General features: G+C 47.7%; 1 protein-coding gene and 44 non-coding genes across 45 annotated transcripts in view; 30 read left to right on the top strand and 15 right to left on the bottom strand.

Annotated features, from left to right (window-relative positions):
- The window catches only part of LOC131708099 (uncharacterized), a 174,376-nt gene that overhangs the window by 115,269 nt on the left and 42,777 nt on the right, over positions 1 to 16,330 (top strand). The gene's annotated exons all lie outside the window — the stretch shown is intronic.
- On the top strand, positions 26 to 107 carry trnas-gcu (transfer RNA serine (anticodon GCU)). Its single transcript has one exon. It is a non-coding gene; the product is annotated as a tRNA-Ser (tRNA).
- Positions 347 to 420, bottom strand: trnat-agu (transfer RNA threonine (anticodon AGU)). Its single transcript has one exon. It is a non-coding gene; the product is annotated as a tRNA-Thr (tRNA).
- On the top strand, positions 613 to 707 carry trnai-uau (transfer RNA isoleucine (anticodon UAU)). Its single transcript has 2 exons — positions 613 to 650; positions 672 to 707. It is a non-coding gene; the product is annotated as a tRNA-Ile (tRNA).
- On the top strand, positions 1,150 to 1,231 carry trnas-gcu (transfer RNA serine (anticodon GCU)). The gene has a single exon. It is a non-coding gene; the product is annotated as a tRNA-Ser (tRNA).
- Positions 1,471 to 1,544, bottom strand: trnat-agu (transfer RNA threonine (anticodon AGU)). The gene has a single exon. It is a non-coding gene; the product is annotated as a tRNA-Thr (tRNA).
- On the top strand, positions 1,737 to 1,831 carry trnai-uau (transfer RNA isoleucine (anticodon UAU)). Its single transcript has 2 exons — positions 1,737 to 1,774; positions 1,796 to 1,831. It is a non-coding gene; the product is annotated as a tRNA-Ile (tRNA).
- Positions 2,274 to 2,355, top strand: trnas-gcu (transfer RNA serine (anticodon GCU)). The gene has a single exon. It is a non-coding gene; the product is annotated as a tRNA-Ser (tRNA).
- trnat-agu (transfer RNA threonine (anticodon AGU)) lies at positions 2,595 to 2,668 on the bottom strand. The gene has a single exon. It is a non-coding gene; the product is annotated as a tRNA-Thr (tRNA).
- On the top strand, positions 2,861 to 2,955 carry trnai-uau (transfer RNA isoleucine (anticodon UAU)). The gene is made up of 2 exons: positions 2,861 to 2,898; positions 2,920 to 2,955. It is a non-coding gene; the product is annotated as a tRNA-Ile (tRNA).
- Positions 3,405 to 3,486, top strand: trnas-gcu (transfer RNA serine (anticodon GCU)). The gene has a single exon. It is a non-coding gene; the product is annotated as a tRNA-Ser (tRNA).
- Positions 3,726 to 3,799, bottom strand: trnat-agu (transfer RNA threonine (anticodon AGU)). Its single transcript has one exon. It is a non-coding gene; the product is annotated as a tRNA-Thr (tRNA).
- trnai-uau (transfer RNA isoleucine (anticodon UAU)) lies at positions 3,990 to 4,084 on the top strand. Its single transcript has 2 exons — positions 3,990 to 4,027; positions 4,049 to 4,084. It is a non-coding gene; the product is annotated as a tRNA-Ile (tRNA).
- On the top strand, positions 4,527 to 4,608 carry trnas-gcu (transfer RNA serine (anticodon GCU)). Its single transcript has one exon. It is a non-coding gene; the product is annotated as a tRNA-Ser (tRNA).
- trnat-agu (transfer RNA threonine (anticodon AGU)) lies at positions 4,848 to 4,921 on the bottom strand. Its single transcript has one exon. It is a non-coding gene; the product is annotated as a tRNA-Thr (tRNA).
- trnai-uau (transfer RNA isoleucine (anticodon UAU)) lies at positions 5,115 to 5,209 on the top strand. Its single transcript has 2 exons — positions 5,115 to 5,152; positions 5,174 to 5,209. It is a non-coding gene; the product is annotated as a tRNA-Ile (tRNA).
- On the top strand, positions 5,652 to 5,733 carry trnas-gcu (transfer RNA serine (anticodon GCU)). The gene has a single exon. It is a non-coding gene; the product is annotated as a tRNA-Ser (tRNA).
- On the bottom strand, positions 5,973 to 6,046 carry trnat-agu (transfer RNA threonine (anticodon AGU)). The gene has a single exon. It is a non-coding gene; the product is annotated as a tRNA-Thr (tRNA).
- trnai-uau (transfer RNA isoleucine (anticodon UAU)) lies at positions 6,239 to 6,333 on the top strand. The gene is made up of 2 exons: positions 6,239 to 6,276; positions 6,298 to 6,333. It is a non-coding gene; the product is annotated as a tRNA-Ile (tRNA).
- Positions 6,783 to 6,864, top strand: trnas-gcu (transfer RNA serine (anticodon GCU)). Its single transcript has one exon. It is a non-coding gene; the product is annotated as a tRNA-Ser (tRNA).
- trnat-agu (transfer RNA threonine (anticodon AGU)) lies at positions 7,104 to 7,177 on the bottom strand. Its single transcript has one exon. It is a non-coding gene; the product is annotated as a tRNA-Thr (tRNA).
- On the top strand, positions 7,368 to 7,462 carry trnai-uau (transfer RNA isoleucine (anticodon UAU)). The gene is made up of 2 exons: positions 7,368 to 7,405; positions 7,427 to 7,462. It is a non-coding gene; the product is annotated as a tRNA-Ile (tRNA).
- trnas-gcu (transfer RNA serine (anticodon GCU)) lies at positions 7,905 to 7,986 on the top strand. Its single transcript has one exon. It is a non-coding gene; the product is annotated as a tRNA-Ser (tRNA).
- On the bottom strand, positions 8,226 to 8,299 carry trnat-agu (transfer RNA threonine (anticodon AGU)). Its single transcript has one exon. It is a non-coding gene; the product is annotated as a tRNA-Thr (tRNA).
- On the top strand, positions 8,493 to 8,587 carry trnai-uau (transfer RNA isoleucine (anticodon UAU)). The gene is made up of 2 exons: positions 8,493 to 8,530; positions 8,552 to 8,587. It is a non-coding gene; the product is annotated as a tRNA-Ile (tRNA).
- trnas-gcu (transfer RNA serine (anticodon GCU)) lies at positions 9,030 to 9,111 on the top strand. The gene has a single exon. It is a non-coding gene; the product is annotated as a tRNA-Ser (tRNA).
- On the bottom strand, positions 9,351 to 9,424 carry trnat-agu (transfer RNA threonine (anticodon AGU)). Its single transcript has one exon. It is a non-coding gene; the product is annotated as a tRNA-Thr (tRNA).
- Positions 9,617 to 9,711, top strand: trnai-uau (transfer RNA isoleucine (anticodon UAU)). Its single transcript has 2 exons — positions 9,617 to 9,654; positions 9,676 to 9,711. It is a non-coding gene; the product is annotated as a tRNA-Ile (tRNA).
- trnas-gcu (transfer RNA serine (anticodon GCU)) lies at positions 10,154 to 10,235 on the top strand. Its single transcript has one exon. It is a non-coding gene; the product is annotated as a tRNA-Ser (tRNA).
- trnat-agu (transfer RNA threonine (anticodon AGU)) lies at positions 10,475 to 10,548 on the bottom strand. The gene has a single exon. It is a non-coding gene; the product is annotated as a tRNA-Thr (tRNA).
- trnai-uau (transfer RNA isoleucine (anticodon UAU)) lies at positions 10,741 to 10,835 on the top strand. Its single transcript has 2 exons — positions 10,741 to 10,778; positions 10,800 to 10,835. It is a non-coding gene; the product is annotated as a tRNA-Ile (tRNA).
- trnas-gcu (transfer RNA serine (anticodon GCU)) lies at positions 11,278 to 11,359 on the top strand. Its single transcript has one exon. It is a non-coding gene; the product is annotated as a tRNA-Ser (tRNA).
- Positions 11,599 to 11,672, bottom strand: trnat-agu (transfer RNA threonine (anticodon AGU)). Its single transcript has one exon. It is a non-coding gene; the product is annotated as a tRNA-Thr (tRNA).
- trnai-uau (transfer RNA isoleucine (anticodon UAU)) lies at positions 11,865 to 11,949 on the top strand. The gene is given in 2 exon segments: positions 11,865 to 11,902; positions 11,914 to 11,949. It is a non-coding gene; the product is annotated as a tRNA-Ile (tRNA).
- trnas-gcu (transfer RNA serine (anticodon GCU)) lies at positions 12,396 to 12,477 on the top strand. Its single transcript has one exon. It is a non-coding gene; the product is annotated as a tRNA-Ser (tRNA).
- On the bottom strand, positions 12,717 to 12,790 carry trnat-agu (transfer RNA threonine (anticodon AGU)). Its single transcript has one exon. It is a non-coding gene; the product is annotated as a tRNA-Thr (tRNA).
- Positions 12,983 to 13,077, top strand: trnai-uau (transfer RNA isoleucine (anticodon UAU)). The gene is made up of 2 exons: positions 12,983 to 13,020; positions 13,042 to 13,077. It is a non-coding gene; the product is annotated as a tRNA-Ile (tRNA).
- trnas-gcu (transfer RNA serine (anticodon GCU)) lies at positions 13,520 to 13,601 on the top strand. Its single transcript has one exon. It is a non-coding gene; the product is annotated as a tRNA-Ser (tRNA).
- trnat-agu (transfer RNA threonine (anticodon AGU)) lies at positions 13,841 to 13,914 on the bottom strand. The gene has a single exon. It is a non-coding gene; the product is annotated as a tRNA-Thr (tRNA).
- Positions 14,107 to 14,201, top strand: trnai-uau (transfer RNA isoleucine (anticodon UAU)). The gene is made up of 2 exons: positions 14,107 to 14,144; positions 14,166 to 14,201. It is a non-coding gene; the product is annotated as a tRNA-Ile (tRNA).
- trnas-gcu (transfer RNA serine (anticodon GCU)) lies at positions 14,644 to 14,725 on the top strand. Its single transcript has one exon. It is a non-coding gene; the product is annotated as a tRNA-Ser (tRNA).
- Positions 14,965 to 15,038, bottom strand: trnat-agu (transfer RNA threonine (anticodon AGU)). The gene has a single exon. It is a non-coding gene; the product is annotated as a tRNA-Thr (tRNA).
- trnai-uau (transfer RNA isoleucine (anticodon UAU)) lies at positions 15,231 to 15,325 on the top strand. Its single transcript has 2 exons — positions 15,231 to 15,268; positions 15,290 to 15,325. It is a non-coding gene; the product is annotated as a tRNA-Ile (tRNA).
- trnas-gcu (transfer RNA serine (anticodon GCU)) lies at positions 15,768 to 15,849 on the top strand. Its single transcript has one exon. It is a non-coding gene; the product is annotated as a tRNA-Ser (tRNA).
- Positions 16,089 to 16,162, bottom strand: trnat-agu (transfer RNA threonine (anticodon AGU)). The gene has a single exon. It is a non-coding gene; the product is annotated as a tRNA-Thr (tRNA).

Genomic DNA, 16,330 nt, shown 5'->3' with positions numbered 1-16,330 from the left:
ACAGCACGCAGCACGCAGCACGGCAGATGAGGTGGCCGAGTGGTTAAGGCGATGGACTGCTAATCCATTGTGCTCTGCACGCGTGGGTTCGAATCCCATCCTCGTCGGCTTTTGGCACTTTTTCCTCCGTGGCCTCGGCTCTCCTTCCCTGTGCAGCTTTGACCTGCGTTTAGCTCTGTGGCACTACAGATAGCGCGTTGGACCGTGCTGAGCTGTGCTGCGTGGCGTGACTAAAAGGTTGTGGCTGAGTTCCAGCAGTCTCGCAAGATTTTCTCCTTCGTTTACACTTTAAAATTCAAATCATTTTCTTTTGTGGTTGTTTTTAATAAACAAATTGAGAACATGGAGGTGCTGCTGGGATTCGAACCCAGGATCTCCTGTTTACTAGACAGGCACTTTAACCAACTAAGCCACAGCACCCTGGCCCTGCCTGCAGCTTGCTGAAGTGAAGGGCTTTGTTGCACAGTCCCAAGATCTGCCGGCCATGTAGAGGGATTTCCTAAGTGTGTCAGCCGGCTCCTGGCTTGCTGAAGTGAAGGGCTTTGTTGCAGTCCCAAGATCTGCCTTCCATTTGGAGGGATTTCCTAAGTTTGTCAGCCGGCTCCTGCTGACGCTCCAGTGGCGCAATCGGTTAGCGCGCGGTACTTATATAGCAGTATGTCTGCAGAGCAATGCCGAGGTCGTGAGTTCGAGGCTCACCTGGAGCACTTCCCTTTTCTCGGTCAGTTTATTCCAGTAGGTTTTGCTTCAACGATAATGTTCATCAAGTGCGAGATTTGGTAGAAAATAGGAATAAAATAATATCCGCACACGCAGACATACCTATATTTATGTATATATTTACAAGTCAAAAGACAGATAGATTGAATGAATGAATGAATGAATGAATGAATATTTGAAAAAGCCTGAAAGGAGGTGTAAGAGTTTGCTTCTGATCACAAAATATGATTTTAGTGAAGGGGGAAGAAAAAGGGCTTGGAGATGCCAGGGATTGAGCCCGGGGCCTCATACATGCAAAGCATGAGCTCTACCACGGACAGCTGCCCACCAGTTTGATGCAATTGATCCCTTTCATTTCTGAGACAACTGCTCACGTTCCAGGGTTTCATCCTGAAATGTAGCTCTTCTTTGACAGCACGCAGCACGGCAGATGAGGTGGCCGAGTGGTTAAGGCGATGGACTGCTAATCCATTGTGCTCTGCACGCGTGGGTTCGATTCCCATCCTTGTCGGCTTTTGGCACTTTTTCCTCCGTGGCCTCGGCTCTCCTTCCCTGTGCAGCTTTGACCTGCGTTTAGCTCTGTGGCACTACAGATAGCGCGTTGGACCGTGCTGAGCTGTGCTGCGTGGCGTGACTAAAAGGTTGTGGCTGAGTTCCAGCAGTCTCGCAAGATTTTCTCCTTCGTTTACACTTTAAAATTCAAATCATTTTCTTTTGTGGTTGTTTTTAATAAACAAATTGAGAACATGGAGGTGCTGCTGGGATTCGAACCCAGGATCTCCTGTTTACTAGACAGGCACTTTAACCAACTAAGCCACAGCACCCTGGCCCTGCCTGCAGCTTGCTGAAGTGAAGGGCTTTGTTGCACAGTCCCAAGATCTGCCGGCCATGTAGAGGGATTTCCTAAGTGTGTCAGCCGGCTCCTGGCTTGCTGAAGTGAAGGGCTTTGTTGCAGTCCCAAGATCTGCCTTCCATTTGGAGGGATTTCCTAAGTTTGTCAGCCGGCTCCTGCTGACGCTCCAGTGGCGCAATCGGTTAGCGCGCGGTACTTATATAGCAGTATGTCTGCAGAGCAATGCCGAGGTTGTGAGTTCGAGGCTCACCTGGAGCACTTCCCTTTTCTCGGTCAGTTTATTCCAGTAGGTTTTGCTTCAACGATAATGTTCATCAAGTGTGAGATTTGGTAGAAAATAGGAATAAAATAATATCCGCACACGCAGACATACCTATATTTATGTATATATTTACAAGTCAAAAGACAGATAGATTGAATGAATGAATGAATGAATGAATGAATATTTGAAAAAGCCTGAAAGGAGGTGTAAGAGTTTGCTTCTGATCACAAAATATGATTTTAGTGAAGGGGGAAGAAAAAGGGCTTGGAGATGCCAGGGATTGAGCCCGGGGCCTCATACATGCAAAGCATGAGCTCTACCACGGACAGCTGCCCACCAGTTTGATGCAATTGATCCCTTTCATTTCTGAGACAACTGCTCACGTTCCAGGGTTTCATCCTGAAATGTAGCTCTTCTTTGACAGCACGCAGCACGGCAGATGAGGTGGCCGAGTGGTTAAGGCGATGGACTGCTAATCCATTGTGCTCTGCACGTGTGGGTTCGAATCCCATCCTCGTCGGCTTTTGGCACTTTTTCCTCCGTGGCCTCGGCTCTCCTTCCCTGTGCAGCTTTGACCTGCGTTTAGCTCTGTGGCACTACAGATAGCGCGTTGGACCGTGCTGAGCTGTGCTGCGTGGCGTGACTAAAAGGTTGTGGCTGAGTTCCAGCAGTCTCGCAAGATTTTCTCCTTCGTTTACACTTTAAAATTCAAATCATTTTCTTTTGTGGTTGTTTTTAATAAACAAATTGAGAACATGGAGGTGCTGCTGGGATTCGAACCCAGGATCTCCTGTTTACTAGACAGGCACTTTAACCAACTAAGCCACAGCACCCTGGCCCTGCCTGCAGCTTGCTGAAGTGAAGGGCTTTGTTGCACAGTCCCAAGATCTGCCGGCCATGTAGAGGGATTTCCTAAGTGTGTCAGCCGGCTCCTGGCTTGCTGAAGTGAAGGGCTTTGTTGCAGTCCCAAGATCTGCCTTCCATTTGGAGGGATTTCCTAAGTTTGTCAGCCGGCTCCTGCTGACGCTCCAGTGGCGCAATCGGTTAGCGCGCTGTACTTATATAGCAGTATGTCTGCAGAGCAATGCCGAGGTTGTGAGTTCGAGGCTCACCTGGAGCACTTCCCTTTTCTCGGTCAGTTTATTCCAGTAGGTTTTGCTTCAACGATAATGTTCATCAAGTGTGAGATTTGGTAGAAAATAGGAATAAAATAATATCCGCACACGCAGACATACCTATATTTATGTATATATTTACAAGTCAAAAGACAGATAGATTGAATGAATGAATGAATGAATGAATGAATATTTGAAAAAGCCTGAAAGGAGGTGTAAGAGTTTGCTTCTGATCACAAAATATGATTTTAGTGAAGGGGGAAGAAAAAGGGCTTGGAGATGCCAGGGATTGAGCCCGGGGCCTCATACATGCAAAGCATGAGCTCTACCACGGACAGCTGCCCACCAGTTTGATGCAATTGATCCCTTTCATTTCTGAGACAACTGCTCACGTTCCAGGGTTTCATCCTGAAATGTAGCTCTTCTTTGACAGCACGCAGCACGCAGCACGGCAGATGAGGTGGCCGAGTGGTTAAGGCGATGGACTGCTAATCCATTGTGCTCTGCACGCGTGGGTTCGAATCCCATCCTCGTCGGCTTTTGGCACTTTTTCCTCCGTGGCCTCGGCTCTCCTTCCCTGTGCAGCTTTGACCTGCGTTTAGCTCTGTGGCACTACAGATAGCGCGTTGGACCGTGCTGAGCTGTGCTGCGTGGCGTGACTAAAAGGTTGTGGCTGAGTTCCAGCAGTCTCGCAAGATTTTCTCCTTCGTTTACACTTTAAAATTCAAATCATTTTCTTTTGTGGTTGTTTTTAATAAACAAATTGAGAACATGGAGGTGCTGCTGGGATTCGAACCCAGGATCTCCTGTTTACTAGACAGGCACTTTAACCAACTAAGCCACAGCACCCTGGCCCTGCCTGCAGCTTGCTGAAGTGAAGGGCTTTGTTGCACAGTCCCAAGATCTGCCGGCCATGTAGAGGGATTTCCTAAGTGTGTCAGCCGGCTCCTGGCTTGCTGAAGTGAAGGGCTTTGTTGGTCCCAAGATCTGCCTTCCATTTGGAGGGATTTCCTAAGTTTGTCAGCCGGCTCCTGCTGACGCTCCAGTGGCGCAATCGGTTAGCGCGCGGTACTTATATAGCAGTATGTCTGCAGAGCAATGCCGAGGTCGTGAGTTCGAGGCTCACCTGGAGCACTTCCCTTTTCTCGGTCAGTTTATTCCAGTAGGTTTTGCTTCAACGATAATGTTCATCAAGTGCGAGATTTGGTAGAAAATAGGAATAAAATAATATCCGCACACGCAGACATACCTATATTTATGTATATATTTACAAGTCAAAAGACAGATAGATTGAATGAATGAATGAATGAATGAATGAATATTTGAAAAAGCCTGAAAGGAGGTGTAAGAGTTTGCTTCTGATCACAAAATATGATTTTAGTGAAGGGGGAAGAAAAAGGGCTTGGAGATGCCAGGGATTGAGCCCGGGGCCTCATACATGCAAAGCATGAGCTCTACCACGGACAGCTGCCCACCAGTTTGATGCAATTGATCCCTTTCATTTCTGAGACAACTGCTCACGTTCCAGGGTTTCATCCTGAAATGTAGCTCTTCTTTGACAGCACGCAGCACGGCAGATGAGGTGGCCGAGTGGTTAAGGCGATGGACTGCTAATCCATTGTGCTCTGCACGCGTGGGTTCGATTCCCATCCTCGTCGGCTTTTGGCACTTTTTCCTCCGTGGCCTCGGCTCTCCTTCCCTGTGCAGCTTTGACCTGCGTTTAGCTCTGTGGCACTACAGATAGCGCGTTGGACCGTGCTGAGCTGTGCTGCGTGGCGTGACTAAAAGGTTGTGGCTGAGTTCCAGCAGTCTCGCAAGATTTTCTCCTTCGTTTACACTTTAAAATTCAAATCATTTTCTTTTGTGGTTGTTTTTAATAAACAAATTGAGAACATGGAGGTGCTGCTGGGATTCGAACCCAGGATCTCCTGTTTACTAGACAGGCACTTTAACCAACTAAGCCACAGCACCCTGGCCCTGCCTGCAGCTTGCTGAAGTGAAGGGCTTTGTTGCACAGTCCCAAGATCTGCCGGCCATGTAGAGGGATTTCCTAAGTGTGTCAGCCGGCTCCTGGCTTGCTGAAGTGAATGGGCTTTGTTGCAGTCCCAAGATCTGCCTTCCATTTGGAGGGATTTCCTAAGTTTGTCAGCCGGCTCCTGCTGACGCTCCAGTGGCGCAATCGGTTAGCGCGCGGTACTTATATAGCAGTATGTCTGAAGAGCAATGCCGAGGTCGTGAGTTCGAGGCTCACCTGCAGCACTTCCCTTTTCTCGGTCAGTTTATTCCAGTAGGTTTTGCTTCAACGATAATGTTCATCAAGTGCGAGATTTGGTAGAAAATAGGAATAAAATAATATCCGCACACGCAGACATACCTATATTTATGTATATATTTACAAGTCAAAAGACAGATAGATTGAATGAATGAATGAATGAATGAATGAATATTTGAAAAAGCCTGAAAGGAGGTGTAAGAGTTTGCTTCTGATCACAAAATATGATTTTAGTGAAGGGGGAAGAAAAAGGGCTTGGAGATGCCAGGGATTGAGCCCGGGGCCTCATACATGCAAAGCATGAGCTCTACCACGGACAGCTGCCCACCAGTTTGATGCAATTGATCCCTTTCATTTCTGAGACAACTGCTCACGTTCCAGGGTTTCATCCTGAAATGTAGCTCTTCTTTGACAGCACGCAGCACGGCAGATGAGGTGGCCGAGTGGTTAAGGCGATGGACTGCTAATCCATTGTGCTCTGCACGTGTGGGTTCGAATCCCATCCTCGTCGGCTTTTGGCACTTTTTTTTCCGTGGCCTCGGCTCTCCTTCCCTGTGCAGCTTTGACCTGCGTTTAGCTCTGTGGCACTACAGATAGCGCGTTGGACCGTGCTGAGCTGTGCTGCGTGGCGTGACTAAAAGGTTGTGGCTGAGTTCCAGCAGTCTCGCAAGATTTTCTCCTTCGTTTACACTTTAAAATTCAAATCATTTTCTTTTGTGGTTGTTTTTAATAAACAAATTGAGAACATGGAGGTGCTGCTGGGATTCGAACCCAGGATCTCCTGTTTACTAGACAGGCACTTTAACCAACTAAGCCACAGCACCCTGGCCCTGCCTGCAGCTTGCTGAAGTGAAGGGCTTTGTTGCACAGTCCCAAGATCTGCCGGCCATGTAGAGGGATTTCCTAAGTGTGTCAGCCGGCTCCTGGCTTGCTGAAGTGAAGGGCTTTGTTGCAGTCCCAAGATCTGCCTTCCATTTGGAGGGATTTCCTAAGTTTGTCAGCCGGCACCTGCTGACGCTCCAGTGGCGCAATCGGTTAGCGCGCGGTACTTATATAGCAGTATGTCTGAAGAGCAATGCCGAGGTCGTGAGTTCGAGGCTCACCTGCAGCACTTCCCTTTTCTCGGTCAGTTTATTCCAGTAGGTTTTGCTTCAACGATAATGTTCATCAAGTGCGAGATTTGGTAGAAAATAGGAATAATATAATATCCGCACACGCAGACATACCTATATTTATGTATATATTTACAAGTCAAAAGACAGATAGATTGAATGAATGAATGAATGAATGAATGAATATTTGAAAAAGCCTGAAAGGAGGTGTAAGAGTTTGCTTCTGATCACAAAATATGATTTTAGTGAAGGGGGAAGAAAAAGGGCTTGGAGATGCCAGGGATTGAGCCCGGGGCCTCATACATGCAAAGCATGAGCTCTACCACGGACAGCTGCCCACCAGTTTGATGCAATTGATCCCTTTCATTTCTGAGACAACTGCTCACGTTCCAGGGTTTCATCCTGAAATGTAGCTCTTCTTTGACAGCACGCAGCACGCAGCACGGCAGATGAGGTGGCCGAGTGGTTAAGGCGATGGACTGCTAATCCATTGTGCTCTGCACGCGTGGGTTCGAATCCCATCCTCGTCGGCTTTTGGCACTTTTTCCTCCGTGGCCTCGGCTCTCCTTCCCTGTGCAGCTTTGACCTGCGTTTAGCTCTGTGGCACTACAGATAGCGCGTTGGACCGTGCTGAGCTGTGCTGCGTGGCGTGACTAAAAGGTTGTGGCTGAGTTCCAGCAGTCTCGCAAGATTTTCTCCTTCGTTTACACTTTAAAATTCAAATCATTTTCTTTTGTGGTTGTTTTTAATAAACAAATTGAGAACATGGAGGTGCTGCTGGGATTCGAACCCAGGATCTCCTGTTTACTAGACAGGCACTTTAACCAACTAAGCCACAGCACCCTGGCCCTGCCTGCAGCTTGCTGAAGTGAAGGGCTTTGTTGCACAGTCCCAAGATCTGCCGGCCATGTAGAGGGATTTCCTAAGTGTGTCAGCCGGCTCCTGGCTTGCTGAAGTGAAGGGCTTTGTTGGTCCCAAGATCTGCCTTCCATTTGGAGGGATTTCCTAAGTTTGTCAGCCGGCTCCTGCTGACGCTCCAGTGGCGCAATCGGTTAGCGCGCGGTACTTATATAGCAGTATGTCTGCAGAGCAATGCCGAGGTCGTGAGTTCGAGGCTCACCTGGAGCACTTCCCTTTTCTCGGTCAGTTTATTCCAGTAGGTTTTGCTTCAACGATAATGTTCATCAAGTGCGAGATTTGGTAGAAAATAGGAATAAAATAATATCCGCACACGCAGACATACCTATATTTATGTATATATTTACAAGTCAAAAGACAGATAGATTGAATGAATGAATGAATGAATGAATGAATATTTGAAAAAGCCTGAAAGGAGGTGTAAGAGTTTGCTTCTGATCACAAAATATGATTTTAGTGAAGGGGGAAGAAAAAGGGCTTGGAGATGCCAGGGATTGAGCCCGGGGCCTCATACATGCAAAGCATGAGCTCTACCACGGACAGCTGCCCACCAGTTTGATGCAATTGATCCCTTTCATTTCTGAGACAACTGCTCACGTTCCAGGGTTTCATCCTGAAATGTAGCTCTTCTTTGACAGCACGCAGCACGGCAGATGAGGTGGCCGAGTGGTTAAGGCGATGGACTGCTAATCCATTGTGCTCTGCACGCGTGGGTTCGATTCCCATCCTCGTCGGCTTTTGGCACTTTTTCCTCCGTGGCCTCGGCTCTCCTTCCCTGTGCAGCTTTGACCTGCGTTTAGCTCTGTGGCACTACAGATAGCGCGTTGGACCGTGCTGAGCTGTGCTGCGTGGCGTGACTAAAAGGTTGTGGCTGAGTTCCAGCAGTCTCGCAAGATTTTCTCCTTCGTTTACACTTTAAAATTCAAATCATTTTCTTTTGTGGTTGTTTTTAATAAACAAATTGAGAACATGGAGGTGCTGCTGGGATTCGAACCCAGGATCTCCTGTTTACTAGACAGGCACTTTAACCAACTAAGCCACAGCACCCTGGCCCTGCCTGCAGCTTGCTGAAGTGAAGGGCTTTGTTGCACAGTCCCAAGATCTGCCGGCCATGTAGAGGGATTTCCTAAGTGTGTCAGCCGGCTCCTGGCTTGCTGAAGTGAATGGGCTTTGTTGCAGTCCCAAGATCTGCCTTCCATTTGGAGGGATTTCCTAAGTTTGTCAGCCGGCTCCTGCTGACGCTCCAGTGGCGCAATCGGTTAGCGCGCGGTACTTATATAGCAGTATGTCTGAAGAGCAATGCCGAGGTCGTGAGTTCGAGGCTCACCTGCAGCACTTCCCTTTTCTCGGTCAGTTTATTCCAGTAGGTTTTGCTTCAACGATAATGTTCATCAAGTGCGAGATTTGGTAGAAAATAGGAATAAAATAATATCCGCACACGCAGACATACCTATATTTATGTATATATTTACAAGTCAAAAGACAGATAGATTGAATGAATGAATGAATGAATGAATGAATATTTGAAAAAGCCTGAAAGGAGGTGTAAGAGTTTGCTTCTGATCACAAAATATGATTTTAGTGAAGGGGGAAGAAAAAGGGCTTGGAGATGCCAGGGATTGAGCCCGGGGCCTCATACATGCAAAGCATGAGCTCTACCACGGACAGCTGCCCACCAGTTTGATGCAATTGATCCCTTTCATTTCTGAGACAACTGCTCACGTTCCAGGGTTTCATCCTGAAATGTAGCTCTTCTTTGACAGCACGCAGCACGGCAGATGAGGTGGCCGAGTGGTTAAGGCGATGGACTGCTAATCCATTGTGCTCTGCACGTGTGGGTTCGAATCCCATCCTCGTCGGCTTTTGGCACTTTTTTTTCCGTGGCCTCGGCTCTCCTTCCCTGTGCAGCTTTGACCTGCGTTTAGCTCTGTGGCACTACAGATAGCGCGTTGGACCGTGCTGAGCTGTGCTGCGTGGCGTGACTAAAAGGTTGTGGCTGAGTTCCAGCAGTCTCGCAAGATTTTCTCCTTCGTTTACACTTTAAAATTCAAATCATTTTCTTTTGTGGTTGTTTTTAATAAACAAATTGAGAACATGGAGGTGCTGCTGGGATTCGAACCCAGGATCTCCTGTTTACTAGACAGGCACTTTAACCAACTAAGCCACAGCACCCTGGCCCTGCCTGCAGCTTGCTGAAGTGAAGGGCTTTGTTGCACAGTCCCAAGATCTGCCGGCCATGTAGAGGGATTTCCTAAGTGTGTCAGCCGGCTCCTGGCTTGCTGAAGTGAAGGGCTTTGTTGCAGTCCCAAGATCTGCCTTCCATTTGGAGGGATTTCCTAAGTTTGTCAGCCGGCACCTGCTGACGCTCCAGTGGCGCAATCGGTTAGCGCGCGGTACTTATATAGCAGTATGTCTGAAGAGCAATGCCGAGGTCGTGAGTTCGAGGCTCACCTGCAGCACTTCCCTTTTCTCGGTCAGTTTATTCCAGTAGGTTTTGCTTCAACGATAATGTTCATCAAGTGCGAGATTTGGTAGAAAATAGGAATAATATAATATCCGCACACGCAGACATACCTATATTTATGTATATATTTACAAGTCAAAAGACAGATAGATTGAATGAATGAATGAATGAATGAATGAATATTTGAAAAAGCCTGAAAGGAGGTGTAAGAGTTTGCTTCTGATCACAAAATATGATTTTAGTGAAGGGGGAAGAAAAAGGGCTTGGAGATGCCAGGGATTGAGCCCGGGGCCTCATACATGCAAAGCATGAGCTCTACCACGGACAGCTGCCCACCAGTTTGATGCAATTGATCCCTTTCATTTCTGAGACAACTGCTCACGTTCCAGGGTTTCATCCTGAAATGTAGCTCTTCTTTGACAGCACGCAGCACGGCAGATGAGGTGGCCGAGTGGTTAAGGCGATGGACTGCTAATCCATTGTGCTCTGCACGTGTGGGTTCGAATCCCATCCTCGTCGGCTTTTGGCACTTTTTCCTCCGTGGCCTCGGCTCTCCTTCCCTGTGCAGCTTTGACCTGCGTTTAGCTCTGTGGCACTACAGATAGCGCGTTGGACCGTGCTGAGCTGTGCTGCGTGGCGTGACTAAAAGGTTGTGGCTGAGTTCCAGCAGTCTCGCAAGATTTTCTCCTTCGTTTACACTTTAAAATTCAAATCATTTTCTTTTGTGGTTGTTTTTAATAAACAAATTGAGAACATGGAGGTGCTGCTGGGATTCGAACCCAGGATCTCCTGTTTACTAGACAGGCACTTTAACCAACTAAGCCACAGCACCCTGGCCCTGCCTGCAGCTTGCTGAAGTGAAGGGCTTTGTTGCACAGTCCCAAGATCTGCCGGCCATGTAGAGGGATTTCCTAAGTGTGTCAGCCGGCTCCTGGCTTGCTGAAGTGAAGGGCTTTGTTGCAGTCCCAAGATCTGCCTTCCATTTGGAGGGATTTCCTAAGTTTGTCAGCCGGCACCTGCTGACGCTCCAGTGGCGCAATCGGTTAGCGCGCGGTACTTATATAGCAGTATGTCTGAAGAGCAATGCCGAGGTCGTGAGTTCGAGGCTCACCTGCAGCACTTCCCTTTTCTCGGTCAGTTTATTCCAGTAGGTTTTGCTTCAACGATAATGTTCATCAAGTGCGAGATTTGGTAGAAAATAGGAATAAAATAATATCCGCACACGCAGACATACCTATATTTATGTATATATTTACAAGTCAAAAGACAGATAGATTGAATGAATGAATGAATGAATGAATGAATATTTGAAAAAGCCTGAAAGGAGGTGTAAGAGTTTGCTTCTGATCACAAAATATGATTTTAGTGAAGGGGGAAGAAAAAGGGCTTGGAGATGCCAGGGATTGAGCCCGGGGCCTCATACATGCAAAGCATGAGCTCTACCACGGACAGCTGCCCACCAGTTTGATGCAATTGATCCCTTTCATTTCTGAGACAACTGCTCACGTTCCAGGGTTTCATCCTGGAATGTAGCTCTTCTTTGACAGCACGCAGCACGGCAGATGAGGTGGCCGAGTGGTTAAGGCGATGGACTGCTAATCCATTGTGCTCTGCACGCGTGGGTTCGAATCCCATCCTCGTCGGCTTTTGGCACTTTTTCCTCCGTGGCCTCGGCTCTCCTTCCCTGTGCAGCTTTGACCTGCGTTTAGCTCTGTGGCACTACAGATAGCGCGTTGGACCGTGCTGAGCTGTGCTGCGTGGCGTGACTAAAAGGTTGTGGCTGAGTTCCAGCAGTCTCGCAAGATTTTCTCCTTCGTTTACACTTTAAAATTCAAATCATTTTCTTTTGTGGTTGTTTTTAATAAACAAATTGAGAACATGGAGGTGCTGCTGGGATTCGAACCCAGGATCTCCTGTTTACTAGACAGGCACTTTAACCAACTAAGCCACAGCACCCTGGCCCTGCCTGCAGCTTGCTGAAGTGAAGGGCTTTGTTGCACAGTCCCAAGATCTGCCGGCCATGTAGAGGGATTTCCTAAGTGTGTCAGCCGGCTCCTGGCTTGCTGAAGTGAAGGGCTTTGTTGCAGTCCCAAGATCTGCCTTCCATTTGGAGGGATTTCCTAAGTTTGTCAGCCGGCTCCTGCTGACGCTCCAGTGGCGCAATCGGTTAGCGCGCGGTACTTATATAGCAGTATGTCTGCTGAGGTTGTGAGTTCGAGGCTCACCTGGAGCACTTCCCTTTTCTCGGTCAGTTTATTCCAGTAGGTTTTGCTTCAACGATAATGTTCATCAAGTGTGAGATTTGGTAGAAAATAGGAATAAAATAATATCCGCACACGCAGACATACCTATATTTATGTATATATTTACAAGTCAAAAGACAGATAGATTGAATGAATGAATGAATGAATGAATGAATGAATATTTGAAAAAGCCTGAAAGGAGGTGTAAGAGTTTGCTTCTGATCACAAAATATGATTTTAGTGAAGGGGGAAGAAAAAGGGCTTGGAGATGCCAGGGATTGAGCCCGGGGCCTCATACATGCAAAGCATGAGCTCTACCACGGACAGCTGCCCACCAGTTTGATGCAATTGATCCCTTTCATTTCTGAGACAACTGCTCACGTTCCAGGGTTTCATCCTGAAATGTAGCTCTTCTTTGACAGCACGCAGCACGGCAGATGAGGTGGCCGAGTGGTTAAGGCGATGGACTGCTAATCCATTGTGCTCTGCACGTGTGGGTTCGAATCCCATCCTCGTCGGCTTTTGGCACTTTTTCCTCCGTGGCCTCGGCTCTCCTTCCCTGTTCAGCTTTGACCTGCGTTTAGCTCTGTGGCACTACAGATAGCGCGTTGGACCGTGCTGAGCTGTGCTGCGTGGCGTGACTAAAAGGTTGTGGCTGAGTTCCAGCAGTCTCGCAAGATTTTCTCCTTCGTTTACACTTTAAAATTCAAATCATTTTCTTTTGTGGTTGTTTTTAATAAACAAATTGAGAACATGGAGGTGCTGCTGGGATTCGAACCCAGGATCTCCTGTTTACTAGACAGGCACTTTAACCAACTAAGCCACAGCACCCTGGCCCTGCCTGCAGCTTGCTGAAGTGAAGGGCTTTGTTGCACAGTCCCAGGATCTGCCGGCCATGTAGAGGGATTTCCTAAGTGTGTCAGCCGGCTCCTGGCTTGCTGAAGTGAAGGGCTTTGTTGCAGTCCCAAGATCTGCCTTCCATTTGGAGGGATTTCCTAAGTTTGTCAGCCGGCTCCTGCTGACGCTCCAGTGGCGCAATCGGTTAGCGCGCGGTACTTATATAGCAGTATGTCTGCAGAGCAATGCCGAGGTTGTGAGTTCGAGGCTCACCTGGAGCACTTCCCTTTTCTCGGTCAGTTTATTCCAGTAGGTTTTGCTTCAACGATAATGTTCATCAAGTGTGAGATTTGGTAGAAAATAGGAATAAAATAATATCCGCACACGCAGACATACCTATATTTATGTATATATTTACAAGTCAAAAGACAGATAGATTGAATGAATGAATGAATGAATGAATGAATATTTGAAAAAGCCTGAAAGGAGGTGTAAGAGTTTGCTTCTGATCACAAAATATGATTTTAGTGAAGGGGGAAGAAAAAGGGCTTGGAGATGCCAGGGATTGAGCCCGGGGCCTCATACATGCAAAGCATGAGCTCTACCACGGACAGCTGCCCACCAGTTTGATGCAATTGATCCCTTTCATTTCTGAGACAACTGCTCACGTTCCAGGGTTTCATCCTGAAATGTAGCTCTTCTTTGACAGCACGCAGCACGGCAGATGAGGTGGCCGAGTGGTTAAGGCGATGGACTGCTAATCCATTGTGCTCTGCACGCGTGGGTTCGAATCCCATCCTCGTCGGCTTTTGGCACTTTTTCCTCCGTGGCCTCGGCTCTCCTTCCCTGTGCAGCTTTGACCTGCGTTTAGCTCTGTGGCACTACAGATAGCGCGTTGGACCGTGCTGAGCTGTGCTGCGTGGCGTGACTAAAAGGTTGTGGCTGAGTTCCAGCAGTCTCGCAAGATTTTCTCCTTCGTTTACACTTTAAAATTCAAATCATTTTCTTTTGTGGTTGTTTTTAATAAACAAATTGAGAACATGGAGGTGCTGCTGGGATTCGAACCCAGGATCTCCTGTTTACTAGACAGGCACTTTAACCAACTAAGCCACAGCACCCTGGCCCTGCCTGCAGCTTGCTGAAGTGAAGGGCTTTGTTGCACAGTCCCAAGATCTGCCGGCCATGTAGAGGGATTTCCTAAGTGTGTCAGCCGGCTCCTGGCTTGCTGAAGTGAAGGGCTTTGTTGCAGTCCCAAGATCTGCCTTCCATTTGGAGGGATTTCCTAAGTTTGTCAGCCGGCTCCTGCTGACGCTCCAGTGGCGCAATCGGTTAGCGCGCGGTACTTATATAGCAGTATGTCTGCAGAGCAATGCCGAGGTTGTGAGTTCGAGGCTCACCTGGAGCACTTCCCTTTTCTCGGTCAGTTTATTCCAGTAGGTTTTGCTTCAACGATAATGTTCATCAAGTGTGAGATTTGGTAGAAAATAGGAATAAAATAATATCCGCACACGCAGACATACCTATATTTATGTATATATTTACAAGTCAAAAGACAGATAGATTGAATGAATGAATGAATGAATGAATGAATATTTGAAAAAGCCTGAAAGGAGGTGTAAGAGTTTGCTTCTGATCACAAAATATGATTTTAGTGAAGGGGGAAGAAAAAGGGCTTGGAGATGCCAGGGATTGAGCCCGGGGCCTCATACATGCAAAGCATGAGCTCTACCACGGACAGCTGCCCACCAGTTTGATGCAATTGATCCCTTTCATTTCTGAGACAACTGCTCACGTTCCAGGGTTTCATCCTGAAATGTAGCTCTTCTTTGACAGCACGCAGCACGGCAGATGAGGTGGCCGAGTGGTTAAGGCGATGGACTGCTAATCCATTGTGCTCTGCACGCGTGGGTTCGAATCCCATCCTCGTCGGCTTTTGGCACTTTTTCCTCCGTGGCCTCGGCTCTCCTTCCCTGTGCAGCTTTGACCTGCGTTTAGCTCTGTGGCACTACAGATAGCGCGTTGGACCGTGCTGAGCTGTGCTGCGTGGCGTGACTAAAAGGTTGTGGCTGAGTTCCAGCAGTCTCGCAAGATTTTCTCCTTCGTTTACACTTTAAAATTCAAATCATTTTCTTTTGTGGTTGTTTTTAATAAACAAATTGAGAACATGGAGGTGCTGCTGGGATTTGAACCCAGGATCTCCTGTTTACTAGACAGGCACTTTAACCAACTAAGCCACAGCACCCTGGCCCTGCCTGCAGCTTGCTGAAGTGAAGGGCTTTGTTGCACAGTCCCAAGATCTGCCGGCCATGTAGAGGGATTTCCTAAGTGTGTCAGCCGGCTCCTGGCTTGCTGAAGTGAAGGGCTTTGTTGCAGTCCCAAGATCTGCCTTCCATTTGGAGGGATTTCCTAAGTTTGTCAGCCGGCTCCTGCTGACGCTCCAGTGGCGCAATCGGTTAGCGCGCGGTACTTATATAGCAGTATGTCTGCAGAGCAATGCCGAGGTTGTGAGTTCGAGGCTCACCTGGAGCACTTCCCTTTTCTCGGTCAGTTTATTCCAGTAGGTTTTGCTTCAACGATAATGTTCATCAAGTGTGAGATTTGGTAGAAAATAGGAATAAAATAATATCCGCACACGCAGACATACCTATATTTATGTATATATTTACAAGTCAAAAGACAGATAGATTGAATGAATGAATGAATGAATGAATGAATATTTGAAAAAGCCTGAAAGGAGGTGTAAGAGTTTGCTTCTGATCACAAAATATGATTTTAGTGAAGGGGGAAGAAAAAGGGCTTGGAGATGCCAGGGATTGAGCCCGGGGCCTCATACATGCAAAGCATGAGCTCTACCACGGACAGCTGCCCACCAGTTTGATGCAATTGATCCCTTTCATTTCTGAGACAACTGCTCACGTTCCAGGGTTTCATCCTGAAATGTAGCTCTTCTTTGACAGCACGCAGCACGGCAGATGAGGTGGCCGAGTGGTTCAGGCGATGGACTGCTAATCCATTGTGCTCTGCACGTGTGGGTTCGAATCCCATCCTCGTCGGCTTTTGGCACTTTTTCCTCCGTGGCCTCGGCTCTCCTTCCCTGTGCAGCTTTGACCTGCGTTTAGCTCTGTGGCACTACAGATAGCGCGTTGGACCGTGCTGAGCTGTGCTGCGTGGCGTGACTAAAAGGTTGTGGCTGAGTTCCAGCAGTCTCGCAAGATTTTCTCCTTCGTTTACACTTTAAAATTCAAATCATTTTCTTTTGTGGTTGTTTTTAATAAACAAATTGAGAACATGGAGGTGCTGCTGGGATTCGAACCCAGGATCTCCTGTTTACTAGACAGGCACTTTAACCAACTAAGCCACAGCACCCTGGCCCTGCCTGCAGCTTGCTGAAGTGAAGGGCTTTGTTGCACAGTCCCAAGATCTGCCGGCCATGTAGAGGGATTTCCTAAGTGTGTCAGCCGGCTCCTGGCTTGCTGAAGTGAAGGGCTTTGTTGCAGTCCCAAGATCTGCCTTCCATTTGGAGGGATTTCCTAA

The sequence above is a fragment of the Acipenser ruthenus genome, chromosome 40 (genome assembly GCF_902713425.1).
Source record: "Acipenser ruthenus chromosome 40, fAciRut3.2 maternal haplotype, whole genome shotgun sequence".
In the NCBI taxonomy this organism is placed as follows: Eukaryota; Metazoa; Chordata; class Actinopteri; order Acipenseriformes; family Acipenseridae; genus Acipenser; species Acipenser ruthenus.
The sequence above is the reverse complement of the archived record's forward strand: the minus strand, read 5'-3'. Positions and strand labels throughout refer to the sequence as shown.